This window comes from Paralichthys olivaceus, chromosome 17 (genome assembly GCF_024713975.1).
Source record: "Paralichthys olivaceus isolate ysfri-2021 chromosome 17, ASM2471397v2, whole genome shotgun sequence".
Lineage (NCBI taxonomy): Eukaryota > Metazoa > Chordata > Actinopteri > Pleuronectiformes > Paralichthyidae > Paralichthys > Paralichthys olivaceus.
In genome coordinates, this window is record NC_091109.1 from 17,193,560 (window position 1) to 17,220,167 (window position 26,608).

Consider the following 26,608-nt stretch of genomic DNA (forward strand, 5'->3'; position numbering starts at 1 on the left):
TAAGTAGTAGTAGTAGTAGAACAAGTATTTCATTTTATTTTTTTATCATTTTATTTCTTCTGCTGTGATTTCCTTTATCAGAGCTGAATTCTGGTCCTCTGCCACCCTGTGTAAATTTAAGGAATCCAGTCATGTGGCTATCTGATGTTTATTATTTATTTTTGGTTGGGAATATAGATTCTTATAATATGTTTCAAAACATGTATGTATCTCTTCTGTCTTATATTTTGGTAGATTTGTAGCTGAGCCCCTATGCCTTTTTAATCTGTAGCCCAGCAATTTTGTAGATTTACTTCCCACGTCATACTATCGCTGTTTCATGTACAACAGCTTTTTTTGAATCTCTTGTCCTGAGATGTCATTTACCTCTGTTCTAACTCTTTTGATATTTTGGTTTATTCGCTCGTCCACATTTTTTTTATGTTCTTTTTCCAATTTTTTAAGCTCTGATTCTAATTTATTGAGTTTTTCCTGTGTTTGCCTTTTCAAGTATGTTGATTTAGCAATTCGTTGTCCTCTAATCACAGCTTTACACGCGTCCCACAGCACCGAGGGAGACACCTCACCATTATCATTCTCCCTCACATATCACTGAATTTCTTTAATAAACTCTTCCTTCATTTGTCCTTTTAATACATTTATATTTAGCCTCCAAAGTGTTGATTTTTGTTCTCTTGACATAGCCAGAGTCATATATACAGGACTATGGTCTGATATGTCTCTCACTCCAATTTCACAATTTTCGATCCTATAACTGTCCTAACTGAACATGAAAAAATTATCTATCCTGGAGTATCTTTGATGTGGTGCTGAGAAAAATGTATAGTCTTCCCTTAGGATTGAATTCTTTCCAAACGTCAATTACTCTTTATGTAAAAAAAAAATGTTTGTACTTATTGCACTTGTAATTTCACATTGTGGCATTTGTATTTACAGTAGGTGGTTACACTTGTGGTGGACATTTATCTTGAGATGTAAAATAAAGAGTTTCTCAGACAGTTGTCTTTAGGTCATTTAATAGAAAGCTCTGCAGAGGGTTTCACACTTAGCATGAATGCTCAGAGTGGAACAACTCCGAATAGGGAAAGAAGAAGGTTTTATACAGTCAGGTAAACAGGAAACATAAGAGACAACTGTTGTGGCAGAACGCTCATGTGCTAATCACACGACACTCTCTGTGATTCTCAACCTGTGGGAGTATCAGTGTGTGTGTGGTTTCAGCTGGAGGCGTCAGCTGTTCAGATGGAGCCAGTACTCCTTTGCAATGGTTAGTGTGGATCCAGGTGGCTCTCTCAGCACTGCAGTGTGGGTTGTGAGTAGCACCTGGTAGGGGCCTTGCCACCTGAGTGAGCGCCAGTTCTTTCTCCGAAAGTCTTTGACCACCACGAAGTCGCCTGGACGGGGGTCGTGAAGTGGTTCAGTCACTGGATGAGGAAGGGAAGATGTCACCTGTTTCCTGATGTCTGAAAGAGCATTAGTCAGGTTAGAACAATAGGACAACATATCATGCATATCACACAAGTCTGTGGCGGGAAGTGGAGAGGGTGAAAGACCCGCACCAATGTGGGGAGGAGTTGCAAAAAGAATCTCATAAGGTGAAAGGTTAGACCTGGTTCGTTTTCTCATCCTCATATACATCAGCGCCAGAGGCAGGACCTTTGTCCATGTGAGACCTCTGTCTTCACAGCACTTTGCGAGCTTCGTTTTGAGTGTGCATTTTCTCGTTCCAAAGCTCCGCCACTGGCTGGATGATATGCACAGTGTGTTCGCACATCCATTCCTAGATGAGAGCTGAGTTGTTTGACAGCTTTGTCACTTTAGATTCTGCTAGGAATCCCCCATTGTGGAATGATGTCTTGTAACAGTGCTTTGGTGACTACACTTGCAGTTTGTTTTGAAGCAGGAAAGGCTTCAACCCATTTTGACCACATGTTGACCATCACTAAGCAGTGAGATTTACCTTCTAATGGTGAGGCCATGGTGAACAACCAAAAATTACCTGTGCCTGCAGAGAGCACCAAAATCATGAGTGAAACCAAATGCATATCCGGAGTCTTTGTAAACTGTGAGTGTTTTACCAGTAGCCAATTTGCATGCTTTCAGTGAGCACAATGAGTTCTGCTGCCAGGGGTGAGAGGTGATGAGGAAAAGGACCAGAGAAGAGAATGTCACTATCAGAATAGACAGAAAAACCAACAAAGTTAGTACCAGAGACCGGGTTCACGTGAGGCGGACCCATTTACATACAGAATCAAGTCATAGTTCATCAGAAAGGTCAGGTTGTGGTGAACACTGGACTTGTAGTTCAGCAACACAGTTGTGTTCTCCACCCGTCATCTGGAAGCGGGAGAAGCGTGGCTGGATTCAAGGTTGAACAGCGTTTCACTGTGATGTTGGGCATATCAAGAAGAACAGCTAGCAGCAGAAAGATGTGAGGTCTTCTGTTCTGTGAGAATGAGAGACACAGCATGAGTAACAAGAAGTGTCAAGTCAGAGTAGCCTACGATGTCACGTGATGCAAGAACTGCTTTTTCACAGGCGGCCACTGCACACAAGCTTTGTGGAGGGCCAGCTGCCACTGGGTCAAGTTTAGCAGAGAAGTAGGCTCACAGTAGCCTCGACAAAGGCGTCTGAATGTGTAGGCCTTGTTTTCAAAGTTAAAAGCAAACCAGTACTGGCTGTCCTTGTGGACAGGAACGTTTAAAAAAAGCATTGGATAAATCTACAACCGAAAACCACTCTGCATCAGGCGGAATTTGGGAAAGCAACGTGTACGGGTTGGGAACAATGGGTGATCGAGCAATTACAGCGTCATTCACAGCCTTCAAATCCTGCACAAATCACCACTCAATAGGCTGACCTTTATCTCTTGTGGTGTCTGAAATGTCATGTGTTGTGTTCTCTTTAAAGGAAGCTGATCTCTGAGTTTGAGGCCCATAGGTCCTGAGGAATTCAGAGGCCTATAAGTTTAGGTTTTCTGAGAAAAACTGAATGTATACATTAATGCATTAGGTCACGGCTTAAACTGTCACCCTAAATTTGAGCTGGTGCCTTTCCCTCCCTGTTACCAAACAGATGAGGTGGGCTGGATGAAAGCCAGATGTGTTTTCTTTAGATTCACAAAAACAACTCTCCTATATAAACGGGGAGTTGAAGCTGTTAGGGAGAAGAGATTCACATTGGCCCCAGATCTCTCTCCAGGCAGATTGCAGTGCTTGTATTGATGCTGAACTTTTTGTAATAAACCTTTCAAACAATCAAACGGTGTCAATCGGCAATTCCTTCATCATCTTCACATCATCGCTACCCCAATATACAACACTCTGATTTTCTTAACTGGAAACAGTGGAGTATGGACTGGCGAATCAGGGCAGGGGATAATTACACCAGCCTGCAAGAGAGATGCAAAAACAGGGCGTATCCTATCCACAGCTTCCTGTCTGACTGAGTACCATTGTTTACATGGTCGATATTCAGATTTTGGGGTAATTGTAACTGGGTCACAGTTTCTGATGAGGCCCACATCGTATTTGTCCTTTGCCCACAGCATTTCTGGCAAGTCTACAAGCAGGAGAACATCTGATTGGTTTGACAACATGATATGAGAATGGAGATAGTCATCAACCACATACAATGATCGTGTGGCAGGAAAACACTGATTTGGAGAAAATTTGAAACTGAAAGCATTCATGCAAGGTGAATAGATCAGGCATCATGGTTAAATGCCAGTCACTGACTGTCTGAAATGATGGTCCAAGGTCTCTCCACTGGTCATCATGTGATTTATTCATAAAGTGGCTCTGTGTGCACAAAACAGCTGAAAACAGTGGCTTTGCGTGCACAAAAGCATTGGAGATGGCGAGAGAAGCTTAAAATTGCAACTTTAGTTCAGAAGATGAACCTTTCTTCACAAAGTGGCTTGAAGCTTCTTTCGTCATCTCCAGTGCTTTTGTGCAGGCAGAGCCACTGTTTCCAGTTGTTTTGTGCCACACAGAGGCAGTGTCAAATCTAGACCATATCAAGAGTATAAATATGGCAGATATGGCAGGATGAACAGAATGAACAGTATAAATATAAACAGAATTATCAGTGGAATATAATTATGGTACAGAATTACAGTACAAATATAAATGTGATGCTCTCCAAAACAAATCCACCACTATAAACCACCACCACCAAGACTACAAATGACCTGAAACATGCTCCTATCACTATTCTGGAGGAACGATTTGGGCCTCCACACTTGGTGAAACTTTCACTACTGACCATCCCATTCGCTTATAATGGGGAGTGTTTTCCCTGAATATCTCAGGGACCGAAGGTCATAGCTGCCGGGCACTGCCACCAACGGAAAGAGCACCCCTGAAAATGGGGGGGTAGCCAAAGTAATAATAATATAGTAGTAATATGTGTCTGTTGTGCTGCTGCTGCTTCATTCATTTCAGCTTTAAATACCTCGGGGTCCACTTCAGTGAGGACCTCACCTGGACATTAAACACCACACAGCTAGTCATGAAGGCTCAACAGCGGCTGTACTTCCTGAGGAGGCTGAGGAAGTTTGGGATGACTCCTAAGATCCTCAGCAACTTCTACAGCTGCATCATTGAGAGCATATTGACCAGCTGCATCACCGTGTGGTACGACAGCACATCTACTATGGACCGCAAACGCCTGCAGAGAGTGGCGAAGACAGCAGAAAAAATCATCAAGAACTCACTGCCCTCTCTGCAGAGCATTTACCACCGCAGGCAGGGTTGACAGGAGAGCTAGCTCCATTATTAAACTATTTCCAATTGTACTGTTTACATTTACATTGCATACATTTGCACTGCTCAGTTTTGCACAATACTCACCCTATTCACCTCATTACCCTTGTTTTCACCTTACTCTTAAACATGTTTCATATTCTTATTGTATTTGATGTAAATATTGTATTTGAATGTCTATTTTGGTCGGCTGGTATTCCAGAAAGGACAGCACAAGAATTTCAATTCACAGGGGAACGTGTGTGTTCTTGTGTGTATTTGACAGTAAAAATTGTTGAATCTTGAATTGGCAAGAAAACATTCAGCCACTCGGCCCTTTGTGGAAGAGTTTGGACATGGCTACAGACAAATAAACAAGGCAGTGTCCAAGATGAAACACTAAAACACTTGACTACTGCTAACAATAGTCTTTGGTTTCCACTGACTGCATTTCCATTGGATTTGCACTCAAAATCATTGCTTTTTAATGGTTTGTGAGTGTAGGAATAATGGGGATTGTGACTTGATAAGGTGGGTGCAATGGTTTTTTTCGTCCACTAGATGGAGGTCATTGACCACGGATCACAACAGTTTTTCCTAGATTCAACATCTTGAATCAACTTTATCAGTGTTCAAGTCAAGTCAACTTTATGATCAATAATGACATATGTGCAGGAAATACAGAGAATTGAAATAGCGTTTCCCTCTTATCCCCGGTGCAAACAGCATTCAACATGAAATATAAAATATCAAAAATAGAAGTCATTCAAAGATATAAACAGGCAGTGGCAAATGTAGATGATATCAAAGATTCGCAGTTTGGGCCCCTGACCAGCTAGAGCTCTGACATTTTGCACACTGCCTCTCCTCTCACCCCAGAAGGCTCCCTATGTGTTATTAAAGCTCTGGGTGTTGCAGGTCAAAAGATCACATTTTTTCCACCTACCTCCTACCTCAGTTCGAGCCCAAAACCACCCAGGGGCCCCAAGTTTTAAGTAGAGGTTCCCCCTGAGACCCAGGAAGCACAACTACATTCGGGTCGCCGTAGCCGGAAGCTGTTTTTCTAGTGTAAAATACCTGAAAAAGGGTGTATTTGAGTGAACGATAAATGGACACATACTTTTCTCAGATCATGTGTATTATGACTCATTATCAGGATAACCACCTACTGTAAATACAAATGCCACAATGTGTACAATTACTGCTGAATATCTACAGAACTGAAATATTACATACGTCAATAGACTATACTGAAATATTACTATAGACCATGTACATCCAAACAGACATTTAACCTGTCTAATCTGTGACCTAGCACCTGCATTCATTAAACAACTTTGGATACCAGTAATAAAGTAAACATAAGCATGTAAGATAAACAAATACAGCATTTCACAAAATATTCTTTAACTCGGCTTACTTCTAATATACTGATAATATATTGCAACTCACAATTTAGAACAGTACACTCAGTAACGCAATTATTTCTGAAAAAATCAATTTAAAATAGCCTGCTTGCAACAACACTAGTCACATAGTTTTTCCACAGCCACGGTGTACTACTATTCCACAGACAGCGCACAGTTAGCATTGCAGGAGATTGATGTGCCTTATGTTAACTTAATCGTCGTCATGTAATTATCAATATTACTTCACGCTACACGAACAGACCGTATTACAAATTGTTTCCTGAGCACATATACACATTCACCTAACACACTGGTAAATATTAACCATTACTTTGAGGTACTGCGCGTATCGCATTTACAAGGCAAGAAGTGTGCTTTGTGAGGTCCTAGTGACCTTGCCATTTGATCTTTGACAACTGAATTCTATTCAAGTCATCATTGAGGCCAAGTGAATGTTTGTGCCACATGTAATGATATTTCCTTTGTATTCAAAACAATGCAAAGTCAAGTGAGCTTGACCTTTCGACCTTTGACTTACATGATGTAGTTGTTCATGAGATATCGCTTTCACATGAATGGGACAGACAGATGGATGGATAAGCTGAAAACATAATGCCTCTGGCCACACTGAAAGTGAAAATGGTAAAGAAATAAATATAGCAATACATGATAAATAATTTGTTCCATGTTCTTTTAATTTACATGGATGATTTCTTGACAAAACAAGCCAACTCTATAAATGTGAACTGAGTGTCAGAAATTAACACGACATTCATAGCATCTGCAAACAATTTTTCCCCACAAATTGCTGTAACTTTCTGAGAATCTGCATCACAGTATATTGTAAAATATCATGTGTTTCAATACTCACATTATTGATGGAACCTCAGTGATGTCTACTGTCCCTGGCTCAGACACTCTCTCAAGCATCTACAGTACATGTCAAGACAGGTAATGGTAGAATTAAAATGACATTAGATATCTACAATTCAGTTGAACTATTATAGTTTCAGATATTAACCATTTAATTCCGAGTTCAGTCAGGAACCCTTTGTCATGCTTTACCCATTTGTTGCAAATGGGGACACAGTTATGATTGGCGCTGAAGGCTCCATTCTTTGGATGTTCCCTGGTTAGCCGAGCAGTGTGCTGAGATAAAACAGGGGACATATGCAGAGCGCCCAGTGGGCGTAGCAGGCAAGGTACTTTTGTTTAAGATGATTTACCACAACCGTGTTTGGACTCGGTGCTGTGGTGGCAGTTTCTGTGAAACAAGCACAAAGTCAAACACTTCTTTCTTTAAGTTTAATTCACCATCTGCAGATGGACTCATTAGTACACATCACCTGATTGACATGCACAAATGAGCAAAGAACATAGGAGAATCTGTGTTCTTATAACTCACAGCCCCCTCCCACTAAGCATGCAAAGGTATATATTACCCTTCTGTATTTTCACTCAGTGGAGGAGACATCCTGTCCTTTTGTTTACATGTTCTGTGGGTGACTCCCCCCCGTGAGATCCCACTTGTTTGATCCCAATCAGAGATACGAGATACCATAAAGTTGTGGTTTCTCGAGGCCATAAAACTCAAGTCTCTTAAGCCACCACAGTAAACCTTAAAGTTGCCCTTTTAGATGAACAATTTGGTCAACCATTTGGTCAGTCCTCCACATACATGTCTGTTTATGCAATTATACATACACGAATGTAAAATTTCCATTACGGTGCTAAAAGTGTTTGAGCTTCGCAGGGATCAGTGAGGATGAGGTCGTATTTAAAGGGACCGCTTTGGTGAGAGAATGGGCTGTGATTGGTGGGTGACTGACGAGCACCCATAAACCTATCGGTATAGCTGAGCACATGACTCCGTGTCCTGCATGAACTAACACAATGCTTCATTAGTCACAATTCTAGTTCAGGATTTCCACAATGACATTCTAACTTTAAACTTAATTTAAGGTATCTTGAATTGAGGCAAATTAAAGCTGACCTTGAATTATGATCAGTCAGAATCAAATTGTCATATATCACAAATCATAAACTGGATTTATTTTCATAATTAATTATGGATACAATTCCAAGGTATGATGCAGAAATCTGGAATGGACATCTATATCATTGAGCATTGTACAAGAAGACAAGTACATTATTTTTAAATAAACAGCATGGAACATGGACATGTTACTACATGTTCTACTGAATAAGGGATCAGCCGCATGCTATCCGTAATACAAACAGCCATCATCAGGGACATAGTCATCAGAGAGATCATAGTTAATAATCATCCCATGGTACTTGTACCGTAGTTCTTTACAAAGTCTACCACCTGCCCCTTGATGATAGTACTCTGAGAGTTTGAGGGCTGATGCCTAAAACTCATGTCCTTGGTTTTTGTCACATTTAGTAGTAAAAATGCAGTCACAACAATACAGATTCGCAATCCACAATGGGACCATGGCTGTTCTCATCCGCATGGAGGAGACTGACTGTCACAGAGTCATCAGCAAATTTGAAAAGTAATCTGTTGTCATGCCAGCTGCAGCAGTCATCAGTATACACATTACAGAGTGAAAAGACACAGGAGAAGACCCTGTGGATGATGACAATGCCTCTTACGTGCATTTGTTTACCCTCACTTTCTGTGTTACTTGTCAGTTGCAGCTCGAGGCATCATGCATGTAACCAATATTATCTTTTCCAGGCACTATACTGGTACTGTAGTACCTACAAGTTACGCACGTTCCATTTTGCCTGGGGACATTTAAAACAAACCAGTCTACAACATAGTAAAAATCACATGAAAATCAACTGCCCTCCTCATCTTTTCATTTTTTTTACCCCCCAATTTTTTTATGTGGATTTAGAATTTGATACTGAGCATAGCCGTGAAATTGGCTCCCCAATAGAAATGGTAAAGGTTGTCAAATTAATGTTACCTACATAAATCCCCACAGATTTCCAAAACATTCTCAGAACACAGTTTACATCACAGTATATTGTAAGGTATCACATTTTTAATTACTCACCTTATTGATGGAACCTCAACCATATTTACTGTCCCTGGCTCAGACTCTCTCTCAACCATCTACAGTAGGTGAAGACAGTAGGTGTTTTCGTTCCCAAAACACAGGCTCTCGTGTGGTTCCAAGAGTCTGTAAGAGTAGAACATGAGGTAGAGCATTCAGCTACCAGGCAGACACCTTCTGTGCATTTAAGGTTAAACTTAAAACATTCCTTTTTGATAAAGCCTGGCTGGATCAGGTGAGTCCTGAACCATCCCTTAAGCTGCTATAGGTCTAGACTGCTGGGGAAACTCCCATCATCCACAGAGCACTTCTCCACTTCTCTCGAAAGTGAAATTATAATAACAGTTAAAAACTTCCGTCATCTCATGTCGTGAAATCACTGGAGCTTTAATTTTCGGTTTCATCGCAAAGGGGCTGCAGATGCTTTTGTGAAAGTTTACATTTTGTACAAAATGTGGAATTCTAAGAAACACAGATGTGATTAAGACATTTCTGGTAACCGTAGGGGTTCAATCTTTTCAGGAAGAATGAATGTGTGTTACGTGGCAAGAATCATTTTACTGATCCAACACAGGTCTTAACTATTTCAGATATTGAGGTCATAAGAAGCCACTGTGTGAGGTTAGGCCTGTTTTATTGGTGCTCCTTGAGGAACTCCTTCATGTAGGTAGCCAGAGAAAAGGACCCCAGCACTCGGTTGTACATCGACCAAATCTATGTCAATATGTAAATGAGAATATTCCCCACGAACCCTCCACCCTGGCGCGATTTCCTTTTTTCCCTCACGAACTTATTTTTTATATTAAAGAATGAACTTTATAACATTATTATTTGACCGACACAGATTACACATCAACAGACGAGCTGACGGCACAAGACCTACGACAGAAATTGACCTTAAGAATAAGTTAGCAGTCTGACATGTGACAGCCATTTGAATCGCAAAGAGAGGAGCGTTAAAGCCTCGGAGTCTGAGCAAGGCAATATCAACCGCCACCACAGAAGTCAGAGCAGTGAGAGGGTTTAAATAAATGTGGGAGTGGCAGTTCTTAAAGCTGCCGTGAGATCATCACACAGTCAGGAGGCCTCGCTCGTGGCCGTCCAGCTGTATCCGGCGGTGTGCCTCGGCTGGCGCCTAGCAGCTGACTTAGAACTGGTGCGGACCAGGGGAATCCGACTGTTTAATTTAACACTTTAATAAATGTCAATAACTATGTTACTGACGTGTCCCTCTCTCTCTTTCTCTCTCTCATTGCAGGTATCTCTGACTCCAGAACTGAAGGAGAACAACTATTATTATTATTATTATCATTATTATTATTAACAACAATACTTAATTAATTATTATATGAATTGTTGCTGCTATCATTAATAATCAATAACTTCTTTACACTGTTATCGTTTACATTTTAACTAGTCAGAGCTGATACCTGACGGTGCTCAAGTGTTCCGGTCTCTCGCCTCCCCCTCCCCACTGTTTCTCTTCTCTCCCCATTTTTCTCTGCTCACCCCAACCAGTAGAGGCAGAAGACCGTCCACATTGAACCTGGTTCTGCTAGAGGTTTCTCCCTGTAAGTGAGGGAGTTTTTACTCTTCACAGTCACCAAAGTGCTTGCTCATTGTGGGAACTGTTACGTTTCTCTATATTAAACAATATTTTAATGTCTTGACCTTCTATGTAAAGCTCCTTGAGATAATGTATATTATCATTTGGCGCTATACAAATAAAATTGAATTGAATTTGTAGCACCGGTATCATCCACTTACTGCGCCACTGGACCAGTTCTAGGTTCTAAGGAGTGGGAAGCAAGAATAATCACACCAGAGACCGTTGCTCTAAGTACAAAAGGCCGGCAATTTACTGAATGCAAAACACACATATAAAATACAGTACAGAAAACAAAACAAATACCCTGCAGGTTCCTAATACTAAGGCAAGTATAATTGAAAAGAGTATTTCACTCTGTCCTTTCGTTCTTTAGTTCTCCTAGTTTATTTCAGTAAAGCTAATCTAAGTTAAGTTAAACCAGTCTTTTTTCTCCTAGGTTGCATCTATTTTTAGAATTTTTCCTCCTGAGTTAAATCTTTTTTCCCTTTCTTTTAAATGTAAGAGAATACTAATAATAATAATAATAGTATTTGACAGTAAAAATTGTTGAATCTTGAATTGGCAAGAAAACATTCAGCCACTCGGCCCTTTGTGGAAGAGTTTGGACATGGCTACAGACAAATAAACAAGGCAGTGTCCAAGATGAAACACTAAAACACTTGACTACTGCTAACAATAGTCTTTGGTTTCCACTGACTGCATTTCCATTGGATTTGCACTCAAAATCATTGCTTTTTAATGGTTTGTGAGTGTAGGAATAATGGGGATTGTGACTTGATAAGGTGGGTGCAATGGTTTTTTTCGTCCACTAGATGGAGGTCATTGACCACGGATCACAACAGTTTTTCCTAGATTCAACATCTTGAATCAACTTTATCAGTGTTCAAGTCAAGTCAACTTTATGATCAATAATGACATATGTGCAGGAAATACAGAGAATTGAAATAGCGTTTCCCTCTTATCCCCGGTGCAAACAGCATTCAACATGAAATATAAAATATCAAAAATAGAAGTCATTCAAAGATATAAACAGGCAGTGGCAAATGTAGATGATATCAAAGATTCGCAGTTTGGGCCCCTGACCAGCTAGAGCTCTGACATTTTGCACACTGCCTCTCCTCTCACCCCAGAAGGCTCCCTATGTGTTATTAAAGCTCTGGGTGTTGCAGGTCAAAAGATCACATTTTTTCCACCTACCTCCTACCTCAGTTCGAGCCCAAAACCACCCAGGGGCCCCAAGTTTTAAGTAGAGGTTCCCCCTGAGACCCAGGAAGCACAACTACATTCGGGTCGCCGTAGCCGGAAGCTGTTTTTCTAGTGTAAAATACCTGAAAAAGGGTGTATTTGAGTGAACGATAAATGGACACATACTTTTCTCAGATCATGTGTATTATGACTCATTATCAGGATAACCACCTACTGTAAATACAAATGCCACAATGTGTACAATTACTGCTGAATATCTACAGAACTGAAATATTACATACGTCAATAGACTATACTGAAATATTACTATAGACCATGTACATCCAAACAGACATTTAACCTGTCTAATCTGTGACCTAGCACCTGCATTCATTAAACAACTTTGGATACCAGTAATAAAGTAAACATAAGCATGTAAGATAAACAAATACAGCATTTCACAAAATATTCTTTAACTCGGCTTACTTCTAATATACTGATAATATATTGCAACTCACAATTTAGAACAGTACACTCAGTAACGCAATTATTTCTGAAAAAATCAATTTAAAATAGCCTGCTTGCAACAACACTAGTCACATAGTTTTTCCACAGCCACGGTGTACTACTATTCCACAGACAGCGCACAGTTAGCATTGCAGGAGATTGATGTGCCTTATGTTAACTTAATCGTCGTCATGTAATTATCAATATTACTTCACGCTACATGAACAGACCGTATTACAAATTGTTTCCTGAGCACATATACACATTCACCTAACACACTGGTAAATATTAACCATTACTTTGAGGTACTGCGCGTATCGCATTTACAAGGCAAGAAGTGTGCTTTGTGAGGTCCTAGTGACCTTGCCATTTGATCTTTGACAACTGAATTCTATTCAAGTCATCATTGAGGCCAAGTGAATGTTTGTGCCACATGTAATGATATTTCCTTTGTATTCAAAACAATGCAAAGTCAAGTGAGCTTGACCTTTCGACCTTTGACTTACATGATGTAGTTGTTCATGAGATATCGCTTTCACATGAATGGGACAGACAGATGGATGGATAAGCTGAAAACATAATGCCTCTGGCCACACTGAAAGTGAAAATGGTAAAGAAATAAATATAGCAATACATGATAAATAATTTGTTCCATGTTCTTTTAATTTACATGGATGATTTCTTGACAAAACAAGCCAACTCTATAAATGTGAACTGAGTGTCAGAATACACGACATTCATTGCATCTGCAAACAATTTTTCCCCACAAATTTCTGTAACTTTCTGAGAATCTGCATCACAGTATATTGTAAAATATCATGTGTTTCAATACTCACATTATTGATGGAACCTCAGTGATGTCTACTGTCCCTGGCTCAGACACTCTCTCAAGCATCTACAGTACATGTCAAGACAGGTAATGGTAGAATTAAAATGACATTAGATATCTACAATTCAGTTGAACTATTATAGTTTCAGATATTAACCATTTAATTCCGAGTTCAGTCAGGAACCCTTTGTCATGCTTTACCCATTTGTTGCAAATGGGGACACAGTTATGATTGGCGCTGAAGGCTCCATTCTTTGGATGTTCCCTGGTTAGCCGAGCAGTGTGCTGAGATAAAACAGGGGACATATGCAGAGCGCCCAGTGGGCGTAGCAGGCAAGGTACTTTTGTTTAAGATGATTTACCACAACCGTGTTTGGACTCGGTGCTGTGGTGGCAGTTTCTGTGAAACAAGCACAAAGTCAAACACTTCTTTCTTTAAGTTTAATTCACCATCTGCAGATGGACTCATTAGTACACATCACCTGATTGACATGCACAAATGAGCAAAGAACATAGGAGAATCTGTGTTCTTATAACTCACAGCCCCCTCCCACTAAGCATGCAAAGGTATATATTACCCTTCTGTATTTTCACTCAGTGGAGGAGACATCCTGTCCTTTTGTTTACATGTTCTGTGGATGACTCCCCCCCGTGAGATCCCACTTGTTTGATCCCAATCAGAGATACGAGATACCATAAAGTTGTGGTTTCTCGAGGCCATAAAACTCAAGTCTCTTAAGCCACCACAGTAAACCTTAAAGTTGCCCTTTTAGATGAACAATTTGGTCAACCATTTGGTCAGTCCTCCACATACATGTCTGTTTATGCAATTATACATACACGAATGTAAAATTTCCATTACGGTGCTAAAAGTGTTTGAGCTTCGCAGGGATCAGTGAGGATGAGGTCGTATTTAAAGGGACCGCTTTGGTGAGAGAATGGGCTGTGATTGGTGGGTGACTGACGAGCACCCATAAACCTATCGGTATAGCTGAGCACATGACTCCGTGTCCTGCATGAACTAACACAATGCTTCATTAGTCACAATTCTAGTTCAGGATTTCCACAATGACATTCTAACTTTAAACTTAATTTAAGGTATCTTGAATTGAGGCAAATTAAAGCTGACCTTGAATTATGATCAGTCAGAATCAAATTGTCATATATCACAAATCATAAACTGGATTTATTTTCATAATTAATTATGGATACAATTCCAAGGTATGATGCAGAAATCTGGAATGGACATCTATATCATTGAGCATTGTACAAGAAGACAAGTACATTATTTTTAAATAAACAGCATGGAACATGGACATGTTACTACATGTTCTACTGAATAAGGGATCAGCCGCATGCTATCCGTAATACAAACAGCCATCATCAGGGACATAGTCATCAGAGAGATCATAGTTAATAATCATCCCATGGTACTTGTACCGTAGTTCTTTACAAAGTCTACCACCTGCCCCTTGATGATAGTACTCTGAGAGTTTGAGGGCTGATGCCTAAAACTCATGTCCTTGGTTTTTGTCACATTTAGTAGTAAAAATGCAGTCACAACAATACAGATTCGCAATCCACAATGGGACCATGGCTGTTCTCATCCGCATGGAGGAGACTGACTGTCACAGAGTCATCAGCAAATTTGAAAAGTAATCTGTTGTCATGCCAGCTGCAGCAGTCATCAGTATACACATTACAGAGTGAAAAGACACAGGAGAAGACCCTGTGGATGATGACAATGCCTCTTACGTGCATTTGTTTACCCTCACTTTCTGTGTTACTTGTCAGTTGCAGCTCGAGGCATCATGCATGTAACCAATATTATCTTTTCCAGGCACTATACTGGTACTGTAGTACCTACAAGTTACGCACGTTCCATTTTGCCTGGGGACATTTAAAACAAACCAGTCTACAACATAGTAAAAATCACATGAAAATCAACTGCCCTCCTCATCTTTTCATTTTTTTTACCCCCCAATTTTTTAATGTGGATTTAGAATTTGATACTGAGCATAGCCGTGAAATTGGCTCCCCAATAGAAATGGTAAAGGTTGTCAAATTAATGTTACCTACATAAATCCCCACAGATTTCCAAAACATTCTCAGAACACAGTTTACATCACAGTATATTGTAAGGTATCACATTTTTAATTACTCACCTTATTGATGGAACCTCAACCATATTTACTGTCCCTGGCTCAGACTCTCTCTCAACCATCTACAGTAGGTGAAGACAGTAGGTGTTTTCGTTCCCAAAACACAGGCTCTCGTGTGGTTCCAAGAGTCTGTAAGAGTAGAACATGAGGTAGAGCATTCAGCTACCAGGCAGACACCTTCTGTGCATTTAAGGTTAAACTTAAAACATTCCTTTTTGATAAAGCCTGGCTGGATCAGGTGAGTCCTGAACCATCCCTTAAGCTGCTATAGGTCTAGACTGCTGGGGAAACTCCCATCATCCACAGAGCACTTCTCCACTTCTCTCGAAAGTGAAATTATAATAACAGTTAAAAACTTCCGTCATCTCATGTCGTGAAATCACTGGAGCTTTAATTTTCGGTTTCATCGCAAAGGGGCTGCAGATGCTTTTGTGAAAGTTTACATTTTGTACAAAATGTGGAATTCTAAGAAACACAGATGTGATTAAGACATTTCTGGTAACCGTAGGGGTTCAATCTTTTCAGGAAGAATGAATGTGTGTTACGTGGCAAGAATCATTTTACTGATCCAACACAGGTCTTAACTATTTCAGATATTGAGGTCATAAGAAGCCACTGTGTGAGGTTAGGCCTGTTTTATTGGTGCTCCTTGAGGAACTCCTTCATGTAGGTAGCCAGAGAAAAGGACCCCAGCACTCGGTTGTACATCGACCAAATCTATGTCAATATGTAAATGAGAATATTCCCCACGAACCCTCCACCCTGGCGCGATTTCCTTTTTTCCCTCACGAACTTATTTTTTATATTAAAGAATGAACTTTATAACATTATTATTTGACCGACACAGATTACACATCAACAGACGAGCTGACGGCACAAGACCTACGACAGAAATTGACCTTAAGAATAAGTTAGCAGTCTGACATGTGACAGCCATTTGAATCGCAAAGAGAGGAGCGTTAAAGCCTCGGAGTCTGAGCAAGGCAATATCAACCGCCACCACAGAAGTCAGAGCAGTGAGAGGGTTTAAATAAATGTGGGAGTGGCAGTTCTTAAAGCTGCCGTGAGATCATCACACAGTCAGGAGGCCTCGCTCGTGGCCGTCCAGCTGTATCCGGCGGTGTGCCTCGGCTGGCGCCTAGCAGCTGACTTAGAACTGGTGCGGACCAGGGGAATCCGACTGTTTAATTTAACACTTTAATAAATGTCAATAACTATGTTACTGACGTGTCCCTCTCTCTCTTTCTCTCTCTCATTGCAGGTATCTCTGACTCCAGAACTGAAGGAGAACAACTATTATTATTATTATTATCATTATTATTATTAACAACAATACTTAATTAATTATTATATGAATTGTTGCTGCTATCATTAATAATCAATAACTTCTTTACACTGTTATCGTTTACATTTTAACTAGTCAGAGCTGATACCTGATGGTGCTCAAGTGTTCCGGTCTCTCGCCTCCCCCTCCCCACTGTTTCTCTTCTCTCCCCATTTTTCTCTGCTCACCCCAACCAGTAGAGGCAGATGACCGTCCATATTGAACCTGGTTCTGCTAGAGGTTTCTCCCTGTAAGTGAGGGAGTTTTTACTCTTCACAGTCACCAAAGTGCTGTTACGTTTCTCTATATTAAACAATATTTTAATGTCTTGACCTTCTATGTAAAGCTCCTTGAGATAATGTATATTATCATTTGGCGCTATACAAATAAAATTGAATTGAATTTGTAGCACCGGTATCACCCCACTTACTGCGCCACTGGACCAGTTCTAGGTTCTAAGGAGTGGGAAGCAAGAATAATCACACCAGAGACCGTTGCTCTAAGTACAAAAGGCCGGCAATTTACTGAATGCAAAACACACATATAAAATACAGTACAGAAAACAAAACAAATACCCTGCAGGTTCCTAATACTAAGGCAAGTATAATTGAAAAGAGTATTTCACTCTTTCCTTTCGTTCTTTAGTTCTCCTAGTTTATTTCAGTAAAGCTAATCTAAGTTAAGTTAAACCAGTCTTTTTTCTCCTAGGTTGCATCTATTTTTAGAATTTTTCCTCCTGAGTTAAATCTTTTTTCCCTTTCTTTTAAATGTAAGAGAATACCTTCAGTTACACAATCAAATCAAAGTGGACCACAATCATTTCCAATCACACTCAGAAAATATGAACTCAACATGCAAATAAAAGTATGACACTTTCGAATCGAGTTCAACATGAGTTCAAGTGTTCGGTTCAATGAAAAGTTTCAGTTCGATTTAGTCCGAAAATAATAATAAATCAATCAGTTCAGTTCAAACTAGTTCCTGATACTCCTACCACTCTGGCAGCGAGTCACCATAAGCCAAAGATTTCCTCACTAGCGCGAAGGAGTAGATGAGTTGAAGGTGCAGGTCTGGGTCTGGCTCGCCATCTTGAATCCCGTCTGTGTGTGCACAGTCCTTGCTCCGACCCAGCTTCAAACCGAGCAAAAAACCTGACCTGTGTAACAGGTCATAAACACAAATAATCTCTTTTTAAATCCTCAAATCACACAAATAAATGTTTCACAGTTTCTGAGTTGTAACGTTACTGCTACTGTGTTTTTTCGTCTCAAAATGGCAGCGGAGCGGTCTCTTTCAACTCACGGCTCCGTCTCCCACACAAACTATAGCGCATACCTTTCATTTATACAGCTTACAGACACTTTTGTAACATTCACAGTCTTCATAAACCCAAAAAATTTACTGATAAACAGGTTATGACGGAGCATTTCCTTGTGAATAGCTACGTTTTTAGCATTAGCTTTCCGCTAAAAAGGTACAACGCAGCAAAATTGCAAGAAAATAAAAACAAAACTCACCAAAACCAGTGTGACTTAGTTCTCATAAAATCCCCGTCAGTTCCCGACCAGGTAAGTTATATTTTTCAACTGCTAAATCAACTTTTTTCACTCTTTTTCTGCTTATTAATCGCAGCTCGTTTTTCTCCATTTTCTCCTCTGCTCTCTCCCTCAGGTCTCTGCTGCAGCATCACGCAGGCCCTGCGTGTAGTGTCACTAGTCCCTTAAAGGGGCACGCATGAAATTTCTGTCAGCATACTTTTAATCTTAACCAGAAACATGTCACGCTATAATGTGATCCGTATAACGTTATTAAAAATGTATGAAACAACCCACTTGAGAACAAACACAGTTCAGATCTGTTGTTATATAGATAGTATGCTTGAGTGTTGTTATATAGTATTGTTTACAGATGCTATGAATGTTTTGTTAATTTTATGTGTGCATAATATGAAGTGGAAAATATGTTCATGAAAGAAGAAAAAACATATTATTATTTTTGTACAGTTTACTGAATATATTGCGATACTACTGCTCAATTAATTATTGTTATTATTTTCCCATCACCTATTCAATTCAATTCAATTTTATTTGTATAGCGCCAAATGATAATATATATTATCTCAAGGAACTTTACATAGAAGGTCAAGACCTTAAAATCTTGCTTAATATAGAGAAACCTAACAGTTCCCACAATGAGCAAGCACTTTGGCAACTGTGAAGAGTAAAAACTACCTCACTTACAGGGAGACACCTCTAGCAGAACCAGGTTCAATGTGGATGGTCATCTGCCTCTACTGGTTGGGGAGAGCAGAGAAACAGTGGTGAGGGGGAGGCGAGAGAGACCGGAACACTTGAGCAACATCAGGTATCAGCTCTGACTAGTTAAAATTTAAACAATAACAGTGTAAAGAAGTTATTGATTATTAATGATAGCAGCAACAATTCATATAATAATTAATTAAGTATTGTTGTTAATAATAATAATAATAATGATGATAAGTCAGATAATAATAACTCCTTCAGTTCTGGAGTCAGAGATGCCTGCAATGAGAGAGAGAAAGAGAGAGAGGGACATGGGAGAAAAAAGACACATCAATGACATAGTTATTGATATTTATTAAAATAAATAAATGAGTGTGTGTGTGTGTGTCTGTGGGTGGGTTAGGGTTAGGGTTAGGGTTAGGTAAGGGGATAATAGCCAAGCGTGTCCGCGTCCGGCTCCGTGGACACGCTATTTTCCGGGGTGCCAGAGACTCAGGACTTTGGCTACCCCCCCATTTTCAGGGGTGCTCTTTCCGTTGGTGGCAGTGGCCGGCAGCTACGACCTTCGGTCCCTGAGATATTCAGGTAAAAACACTCTCCATTATAAGCGAATGGGACGGTCAGTAGTGAATGTAGCAGCAGTAGCAGCAGTACAACAGACCCATATTACTACTATATTATTATAAATATGATTATTATATAGTGTTATTATAATTACATACACACAGAGAGATCCAAAGTGTGTTGTTATTATTACATTATTACATACTGTTGTTAACAAACACACGACCATCATGTCATCAGTACGGTTACCATTAGTAGTAGTAGTAGAAGTACAAGTATTTCATTCTATTGTTGTATTTCATTCTATTGTCGTATTTCATTCTATTGTCGTATTTCATTTGATTGTATTATGTATTGTATTTTAATGCAATAAAATCGATGTATTCAAGGCGTTGTCCTGTGTAGCAAAATAAAACATGGATTTAAAACATCACACCAAAAAGCAGCAACAGCAGCAGTAACAACAACAACAAATGAAGTGAACAATAAATGAAAATAATAATGATAGGGGACGGTCAGGAGTGAAAAAGTGTGGAAGTCCAAATCGTTCCTCCAGAATAGTGTTAGGAGCACGTTTGTAGTGGTGGATTTTTTTTGGAGAGCATCTCATTTATATGTATACTGTAATTCTGTTCACATTGCCATATTTCTATTGATATTCCACTGATAATTCTGTTTCTATTTATACCGTTCATTTGGTTCATCCCTCCATATCTGAAATATTTATACTCTTGTTATCACCGGGGATAAGAGGGAAACACTATTTCAATTCTCTGTATGTCCTGCACATATGGCATTATTGATCATAAAGTTGACTTGACTTGAACACTGATAAAGTTGATTCAAGATGTTGAAGCTTGAAAAAACTGTTGTGATCAGTGGTCAATGACCTCCATCTGTTGGACAAAAAAAACCATTGCACCCACCTGATCAAGTCACAATCCCCATGTTTCCCATACTCACAAAGCATTAAAAAGCAGTGATTTTGAGTGCAAATCCAATGGAAATGCAGTCAGTGGAAGCCAAAGACTATTGTTAGCCGAAGTCAAGTGTTTTAGTGTTTCATCTTGGACAGGGCCGAGTGGCTGAATGTTTTTTTTTCCAATGAAGCAGCAGCAGAAGCACAACACATATTTCTACTATATTATTATAAATATTATCATTATATAGTATTATTGTTACATACTGTTGTTAACAATCACAATAGCATCATGTCATCAGTATACTCACCATAAGTAGTAGTAGTAGTAGTAGTAGTAGAACAAGTATTTCATTTAATTTTTTTATCATTTTATTTCTTCTGCTGTGATTTCCTTTATCAGAGCTGAATTCTGGTCCTCTGCCACCCTGTGTAAATTTAAGGAATCCAGCCATGTGGCTATCTGATGTTTATTATTTATTTTTGGTTGGGAATATAGATTCTTATAATATGTTTCAAAACATGTATGTATCTCTTCTGTCTTATATTTTGGTAGATTTGTAGCTCAGCCCCTATGCCTTTTTAATCTGTAGCCCAGCAATTTTGTAGATTTACTTCCCACGTCATAGTACAACAGCTTTTTTTGAATCTCTTGTCCTGAGATGTCATTTACCTCTGTTCTAACTCTTTTGATATTTTGGTTTATTCGCTCGTCCACATTTTTTTTATGTTCTTTTTCCAATTTTTTAAGCTCTGATTCTAATTTATTGAGTTTTTCCTGTGTTTGCCTTTTCAAGTATGTTGATTTAGCAATTCGTTGTCCTCTAATCACAGCTTTACACGCGTCCCACAGCACCGAGGGAGACACCTCACCATTATCATTCTCCCTCACATATCACTGAATTTCTTTAATAAACTCTTCCTTCATTTGTCCTTTTAATACATTTATATTTAGCCTCCAAAGTGTTGATTTTTGTTCTCTTGACATAGCCAGAGTCATATATACAGGACTATGGTCTGATATGTCTCTCACTCCAATTTCACAATTTTCGATCCTATAACTGTCCTAACTGAACATGAAAAAATTATCTATCCTGGAGTATCTTTGATGTGGTGCTGAGAAAAATGTATAGTCTTCCCTTAGGATTGAATTCTTTCCAAACGTCAATTACTCTTTATGTAAAAAAAAAATGTTTGTACTTATTGCACTTGTAATTTCACATTGTGGCATTTGTATTTACAGTAGGTGGTTACACTTGTGGTGGAAATTTATCTTGAGATGTAAAATAAAGAGTTTCTCAGACAGTTGTCTTTAGGTCATTTAAAAGAAAGCTCTGCAGAGGGTTTCACACTTAGCATGAATGCTCAGAGTGGAACAACTCTGAATAGGGAAAGAAGAAGGTTTTATACAGTCAGGTAAACAGGAAACATAAGAGACAACTGTTGTGGCAGAACGCTCATGTGCTAATCACACGACACTCTCTGTGATTCTCAACCTGTGGGAGTATCAGTGTGTGTGGTTTCAGCTGGAGGTGTCAGCTGTTCAGATGGAGCCAGTACTCCTTTGCAATGGTTAGTGTGGATCCAGGTGGCTCTCTCAGCACTGCAGTGTGGGTTGTGAGTAGCACCTGGTAGGGGCCTTGCCACCTGAGTGAGCGCCAGTTCTTTCTCCGAAAGTCTTTGACCACCACGAAGTCGCCTGGACGGGGGTCGTGAAGTAGTTCAGTCACTGGATGAGGAAGGGAAGATGTCACCTGTTTCCTGATGTCTGAAAGAGCATTAGTCAGGTTAGAACAATAGGACAACATATCATGCATATCACACAAGTCTGTGGCGGGAAGTGGAGAGGGTGAAAGACCCGCACCAATGTGGGGAGGAGTTGCAAAAAGAATCTCATAAGGTGAAAGGTTAGACCTGGTTCGTTTTCTCATCCTCATATACATCAGCGCCAGAGGCAGGACCTTTGTCCATGTGAGACCTCTGTCTTCACAGCACTTTGCGAGCTTCGTTTTGAGTGTGCATTTTCTTGTTCCAAAGCTCCGCCACTGGCTGGATGATATGCACAGTGTGTTCGCACATCCATTCCTAGATGAGAGCTGAGTTGTTTGACAGCTTTGTCACTTTAGATTCTGCTAGGAATCCCCCATTGTGGAATGATGTCTTGTAACAGTGCTTTGGTGACTACACTTGCAGTTTGTTTTGAAGCAGGAAAGGCTTCAACCCATTTTGACCACATGTTGACCATCACTAAGCAGTGAGATTTACCTTCTAATGGTGAGGCCATGGTGAACAACCAAAAATTACCTGTGCCTGCAGAGAGCACCAAAATCATGAGTGAAACCAAATGCATATCCGGAGTCTTTGTAAACTGTGAGTGTTTTACCAGTAGCCAATTTGCATGCTTTCAGTGAGCACAATGAGTTCTGCTGCCTGGGCTGAGAGGTGATGAGGAAAAGGACCAGAGAAGAGAATGTCACTATCAGAATAGACAGAAAAACCAACAAAGTTAGTACCAGAGACCGGGTTCACGTGAGGCGGACCCATTTACATACAGAATCAAGTCATAGTTCATCAGAAAGGTCAGGTTGTGGTGAACACTGGACTTGTAGTTCAGCAACACAGTTGTGTTCTCCACCCGTCATCTGGAAGCGGGAGAAGCGTGGCTGGATTCAAGGTTGAACAGCGTTTCACTGTGATGTTGGGCATATCAAGAAGAACAGCTAGCAGCAGAAAGATGTGAGGTCTTCTGTTCTGTGAGAATGAGAGACACAGCATGAGTAACAAGAAGTGTCAAGTCAGAGTAGCCTACGATGTCACGTGAGGCAAGAACTGCTTTTTCACAGGCGGCCACTGCACACAAGCTTTGTGGAGGGCCAGCTGCCACTGGGTCAAGTTTAGCAGAGAAGTAGGCTCACAGTAGCCTCGACAAAGGCGTCTGAATGTGTAGGCCTTGTTTTCAAAGTTAAAAGCAAACCAGTACTGGCTGTCCTTGTGGACAGGAACGTTTAAAAAAAGCATTGGATAAATCTACAACCGAAAACCACTCTGCATCAGGCGGAATTTGGGAAAGCAACGTGTACGGGTTGGGAACAATGGGTGATCGAGCAATTACAGCGTCATTCACAGCCTTCAAATCCTGCACAAATCACCACTCAATAGGCTGACCTTTATCTCTTGTGGTGTCTGAAATGTCATGTGTTGTGTTCTCTTTAAAGGAAGCTGATCTCTGAGTTTGAGGCCCATAGGTCCTGAGGAATTCAGAGGCCTATAAGTTTAGGTTTTCTGAGAAAAACTGAATGTATACATTAATGCATTAGGTCACGGCTTAAACTGTCACCCTAAATTTGAGCTGGTGCCTTTCCCTCCCTGTTACCAAACAGATGAGGTGGGCTGGATGAAAGCCAGATGTGTTTTCACAAAAACAACTCTCCTATATAAACGGGGAGTTGAAGCTGTTAGGGAGAAGAGATTCACATTGGCCCCAGATCTCTCTCCAGGCAGATTGCAGTGCTTGTATTGATGCTGAACTTTTTGTAATAAACCTTTCAAACAATCAAACGGTGTCAATCGGCAATTCCTTCATCATCTTCACATCATCGCTACCCCAATATACAACACTCTGATTTTCTTAACTGGAAACAGTGGAGTATGGACTGGCGAATCAGGGCAGGGGATAATTACACCAGCCTGCAAGAGAGATGCAAAAACAGGGCGTATCCTATCCACAGCTTCCTGTCTGACTGGGTACCATTGTTTACATGGTCGATATTCAGATTTTGGGGTAATTGTAACTGGGTCACAGTTTCTGATGAGGCCCACATCGTATTTGTCCTTTGCCCACAGCATTTCTGGCAAGTCTACAAGCAGGAGAACATCTGATTGGTTTGACAACATGATATGAGAATGGAGATAGTCATCAACCACATACAATGATCGTGTGGCAGGAAAACACTGATTTGGAGAAAATTTGAAACTGAAAGCATTCATGCAAGGTGAATAGTCACTGGATAGTCACTGACTGTCTGAAATGATGGTCCAAGGTCTCTCCACTGGTCATCATGTGATTTATTCATAAAGTGGCTCTGTGTGCACAAAACAGCTGAAAACAGTGGCTTTGCGTGCACAAAAGCATTGGAGATGGCGAGAGAAGCTTAAAATTGCAACTTTAGTTCAGAAGATGAACCTTTCTTCACAAAGTGGCTTGAAGCTTCTTTCGTCATCTCCAGTGCTTTTGTGCAGGCAGAGCCACTGTTTCCAGTTGTTTTGTGCCACACAGAGGCAGTGTCAAATCTAGACCATATCAAGAGTATAAATATGGCAGATATGGCAGGATGAACAGAATGAACAGTATAAATATAAACAGAATTATCAGTGGAATATAATTATGGTACAGAATTACAGTACAAATATAAATGTGATGCTCTCCAAAACAAATCCACCACTATAAACCACCACCACCAAGACTACAAATGACCTGAAACATGCTCCTATCACTATTCTGGAGGAACGATTTGGGCCTCCACACTTGGTGAAACTTTCACTACTGACCATCCCATTCGCTTATAATGGGGAGTGTTTTCCCTGAATATCTCAGGGACCGAAGGTCATAGCTGCCGGGCACTGCCACCAACGGAAAGAGCACCCCTGAAAATGGGGGGGTAGCCAAAGTAATAATAATATAGTAGTAATATGTGTCTGTTGTGCTGCTGCTGCTTCATTCATTTCAGCTTTAAATACCTCGGGGTCCACTTCAGTGAGGACCTCACCTGGACATTAAACACCACACAGCTAGTCATGAAGGCTCAACAGCGGCTGTACTTCCTGAGGAGGCTGAGGAAGTTTGGGATGACTCCTAAGATCCTCAGCAACTTCTACAGCTGCATCATTGAGAGCATATTGACCAGCTGCATCACCGTGTGGTACGACAGCACATCTACTATGGACCGCAAACGCCTGCAGAGAGTGGCGAAGACAGCAGAAAAAATCATCAAGAACTCACTGCCCTCTCTGCAGAGCATTTACCACCGCAGGCAGGGTTGACAGGAGAGCTAGCTCCATTATTAAACTATTTCCAATTGTACTGTTTACATTTACATTGCATACATTTGCACTGCTCAGTTTTGCACAATACTCACCCTATTCACCTCATTACCCTTGTTTTCACCTTACTCTTAAACATGTTTCATATTCTTATTGTATTTGATGTAAATATTGTATTTGAATGTCTATTTTGGTCGGCTGGTATTCCAGAAAGGACAGCACAAGAATTTCAATTCACAGGGGAACGTGTGTGTTCTTGTGTGTATTTGACAGTAAAAATTGTTGAATCTTGAATTGGCAAGAAAACATTCAGCCACTCGGCCCTTTGTGGAAGAGTTTGGACATGGCTACAGACAAATAAACAAGGCAGTGTCCAAGATGAAACACTAAAACACTTGACTACTGCTAACAATAGTCTTTGGTTTCCACTGACTGCATTTCCATTGGATTTGCACTCAAAATCATTGCTTTTTAATGGTTTGTGAGTGTAGGAATAATGGGGATTGTGACTTGATAAGGTGGGTGCAATGGTTTTTTTCGTCCACTAGATGGAGGTCATTGACCACGGATCACAACAGTTTTTCCTAGATTCAACATCTTGAATCAACTTTATCAGTGTTCAAGTCAAGTCAACTTTATGATCAATAATGACATATGTGCAGGAAATACAGAGAATTGAAATAGCGTTTCCCTCTTATCCCCGGTGCAAACAGCATTCAACATGAAATATAAAATATCAAAAATAGAAGTCATTCAAAGATATAAACAGGCAGTGGCAAATGTAGATGATATCAAAGATTCGCAGTTTGGGCCCCTGACCAGCTAGAGCTCTGACATTTTGCACACTGCCTCTCCTCTCACCCCAGAAGGCTCCCTATGTGTTATTAAAGCTCTGGGTGTTGCAGGTCAAAAGATCACATTTTTTCCACCTACCTCCTACCTCAGTTCGAGCCCAAAACCACCCAGGGGCCCCAAGTTTTAAGTAGAGGTTCCCCCTGAGACCCAGGAAGCACAACTACATTCGG

The 26,608-nt window shown here is 40.3% G+C and overlaps 2 long non-coding RNA genes across 2 annotated transcripts; both read right to left on the reverse strand.

The window, feature by feature from the left end:
* Positions 1-999: 999 nt before the first annotated feature.
* Positions 1,000-10,902, reverse strand: LOC138405304 (uncharacterized). Its single transcript, XR_011239021.1, has 3 exons — positions 7,176-10,902; positions 7,026-7,084; positions 1,000-6,781 (listed from the first exon to the last, which is right to left on the reverse strand). It is a non-coding gene; the product is annotated as an uncharacterized lncRNA (long non-coding RNA).
* Positions 10,903-11,018: 116 nt separating this feature from the next.
* Positions 11,019-20,542, reverse strand: LOC138405275 (uncharacterized). Its single transcript, XR_011238973.1, has 3 exons — positions 13,471-20,542; positions 13,321-13,379; positions 11,019-13,079 (listed from the first exon to the last, which is right to left on the reverse strand). It is a non-coding gene; the product is annotated as an uncharacterized lncRNA (long non-coding RNA).
* Positions 20,543-26,608: the final 6,066 nt, after the last annotated feature.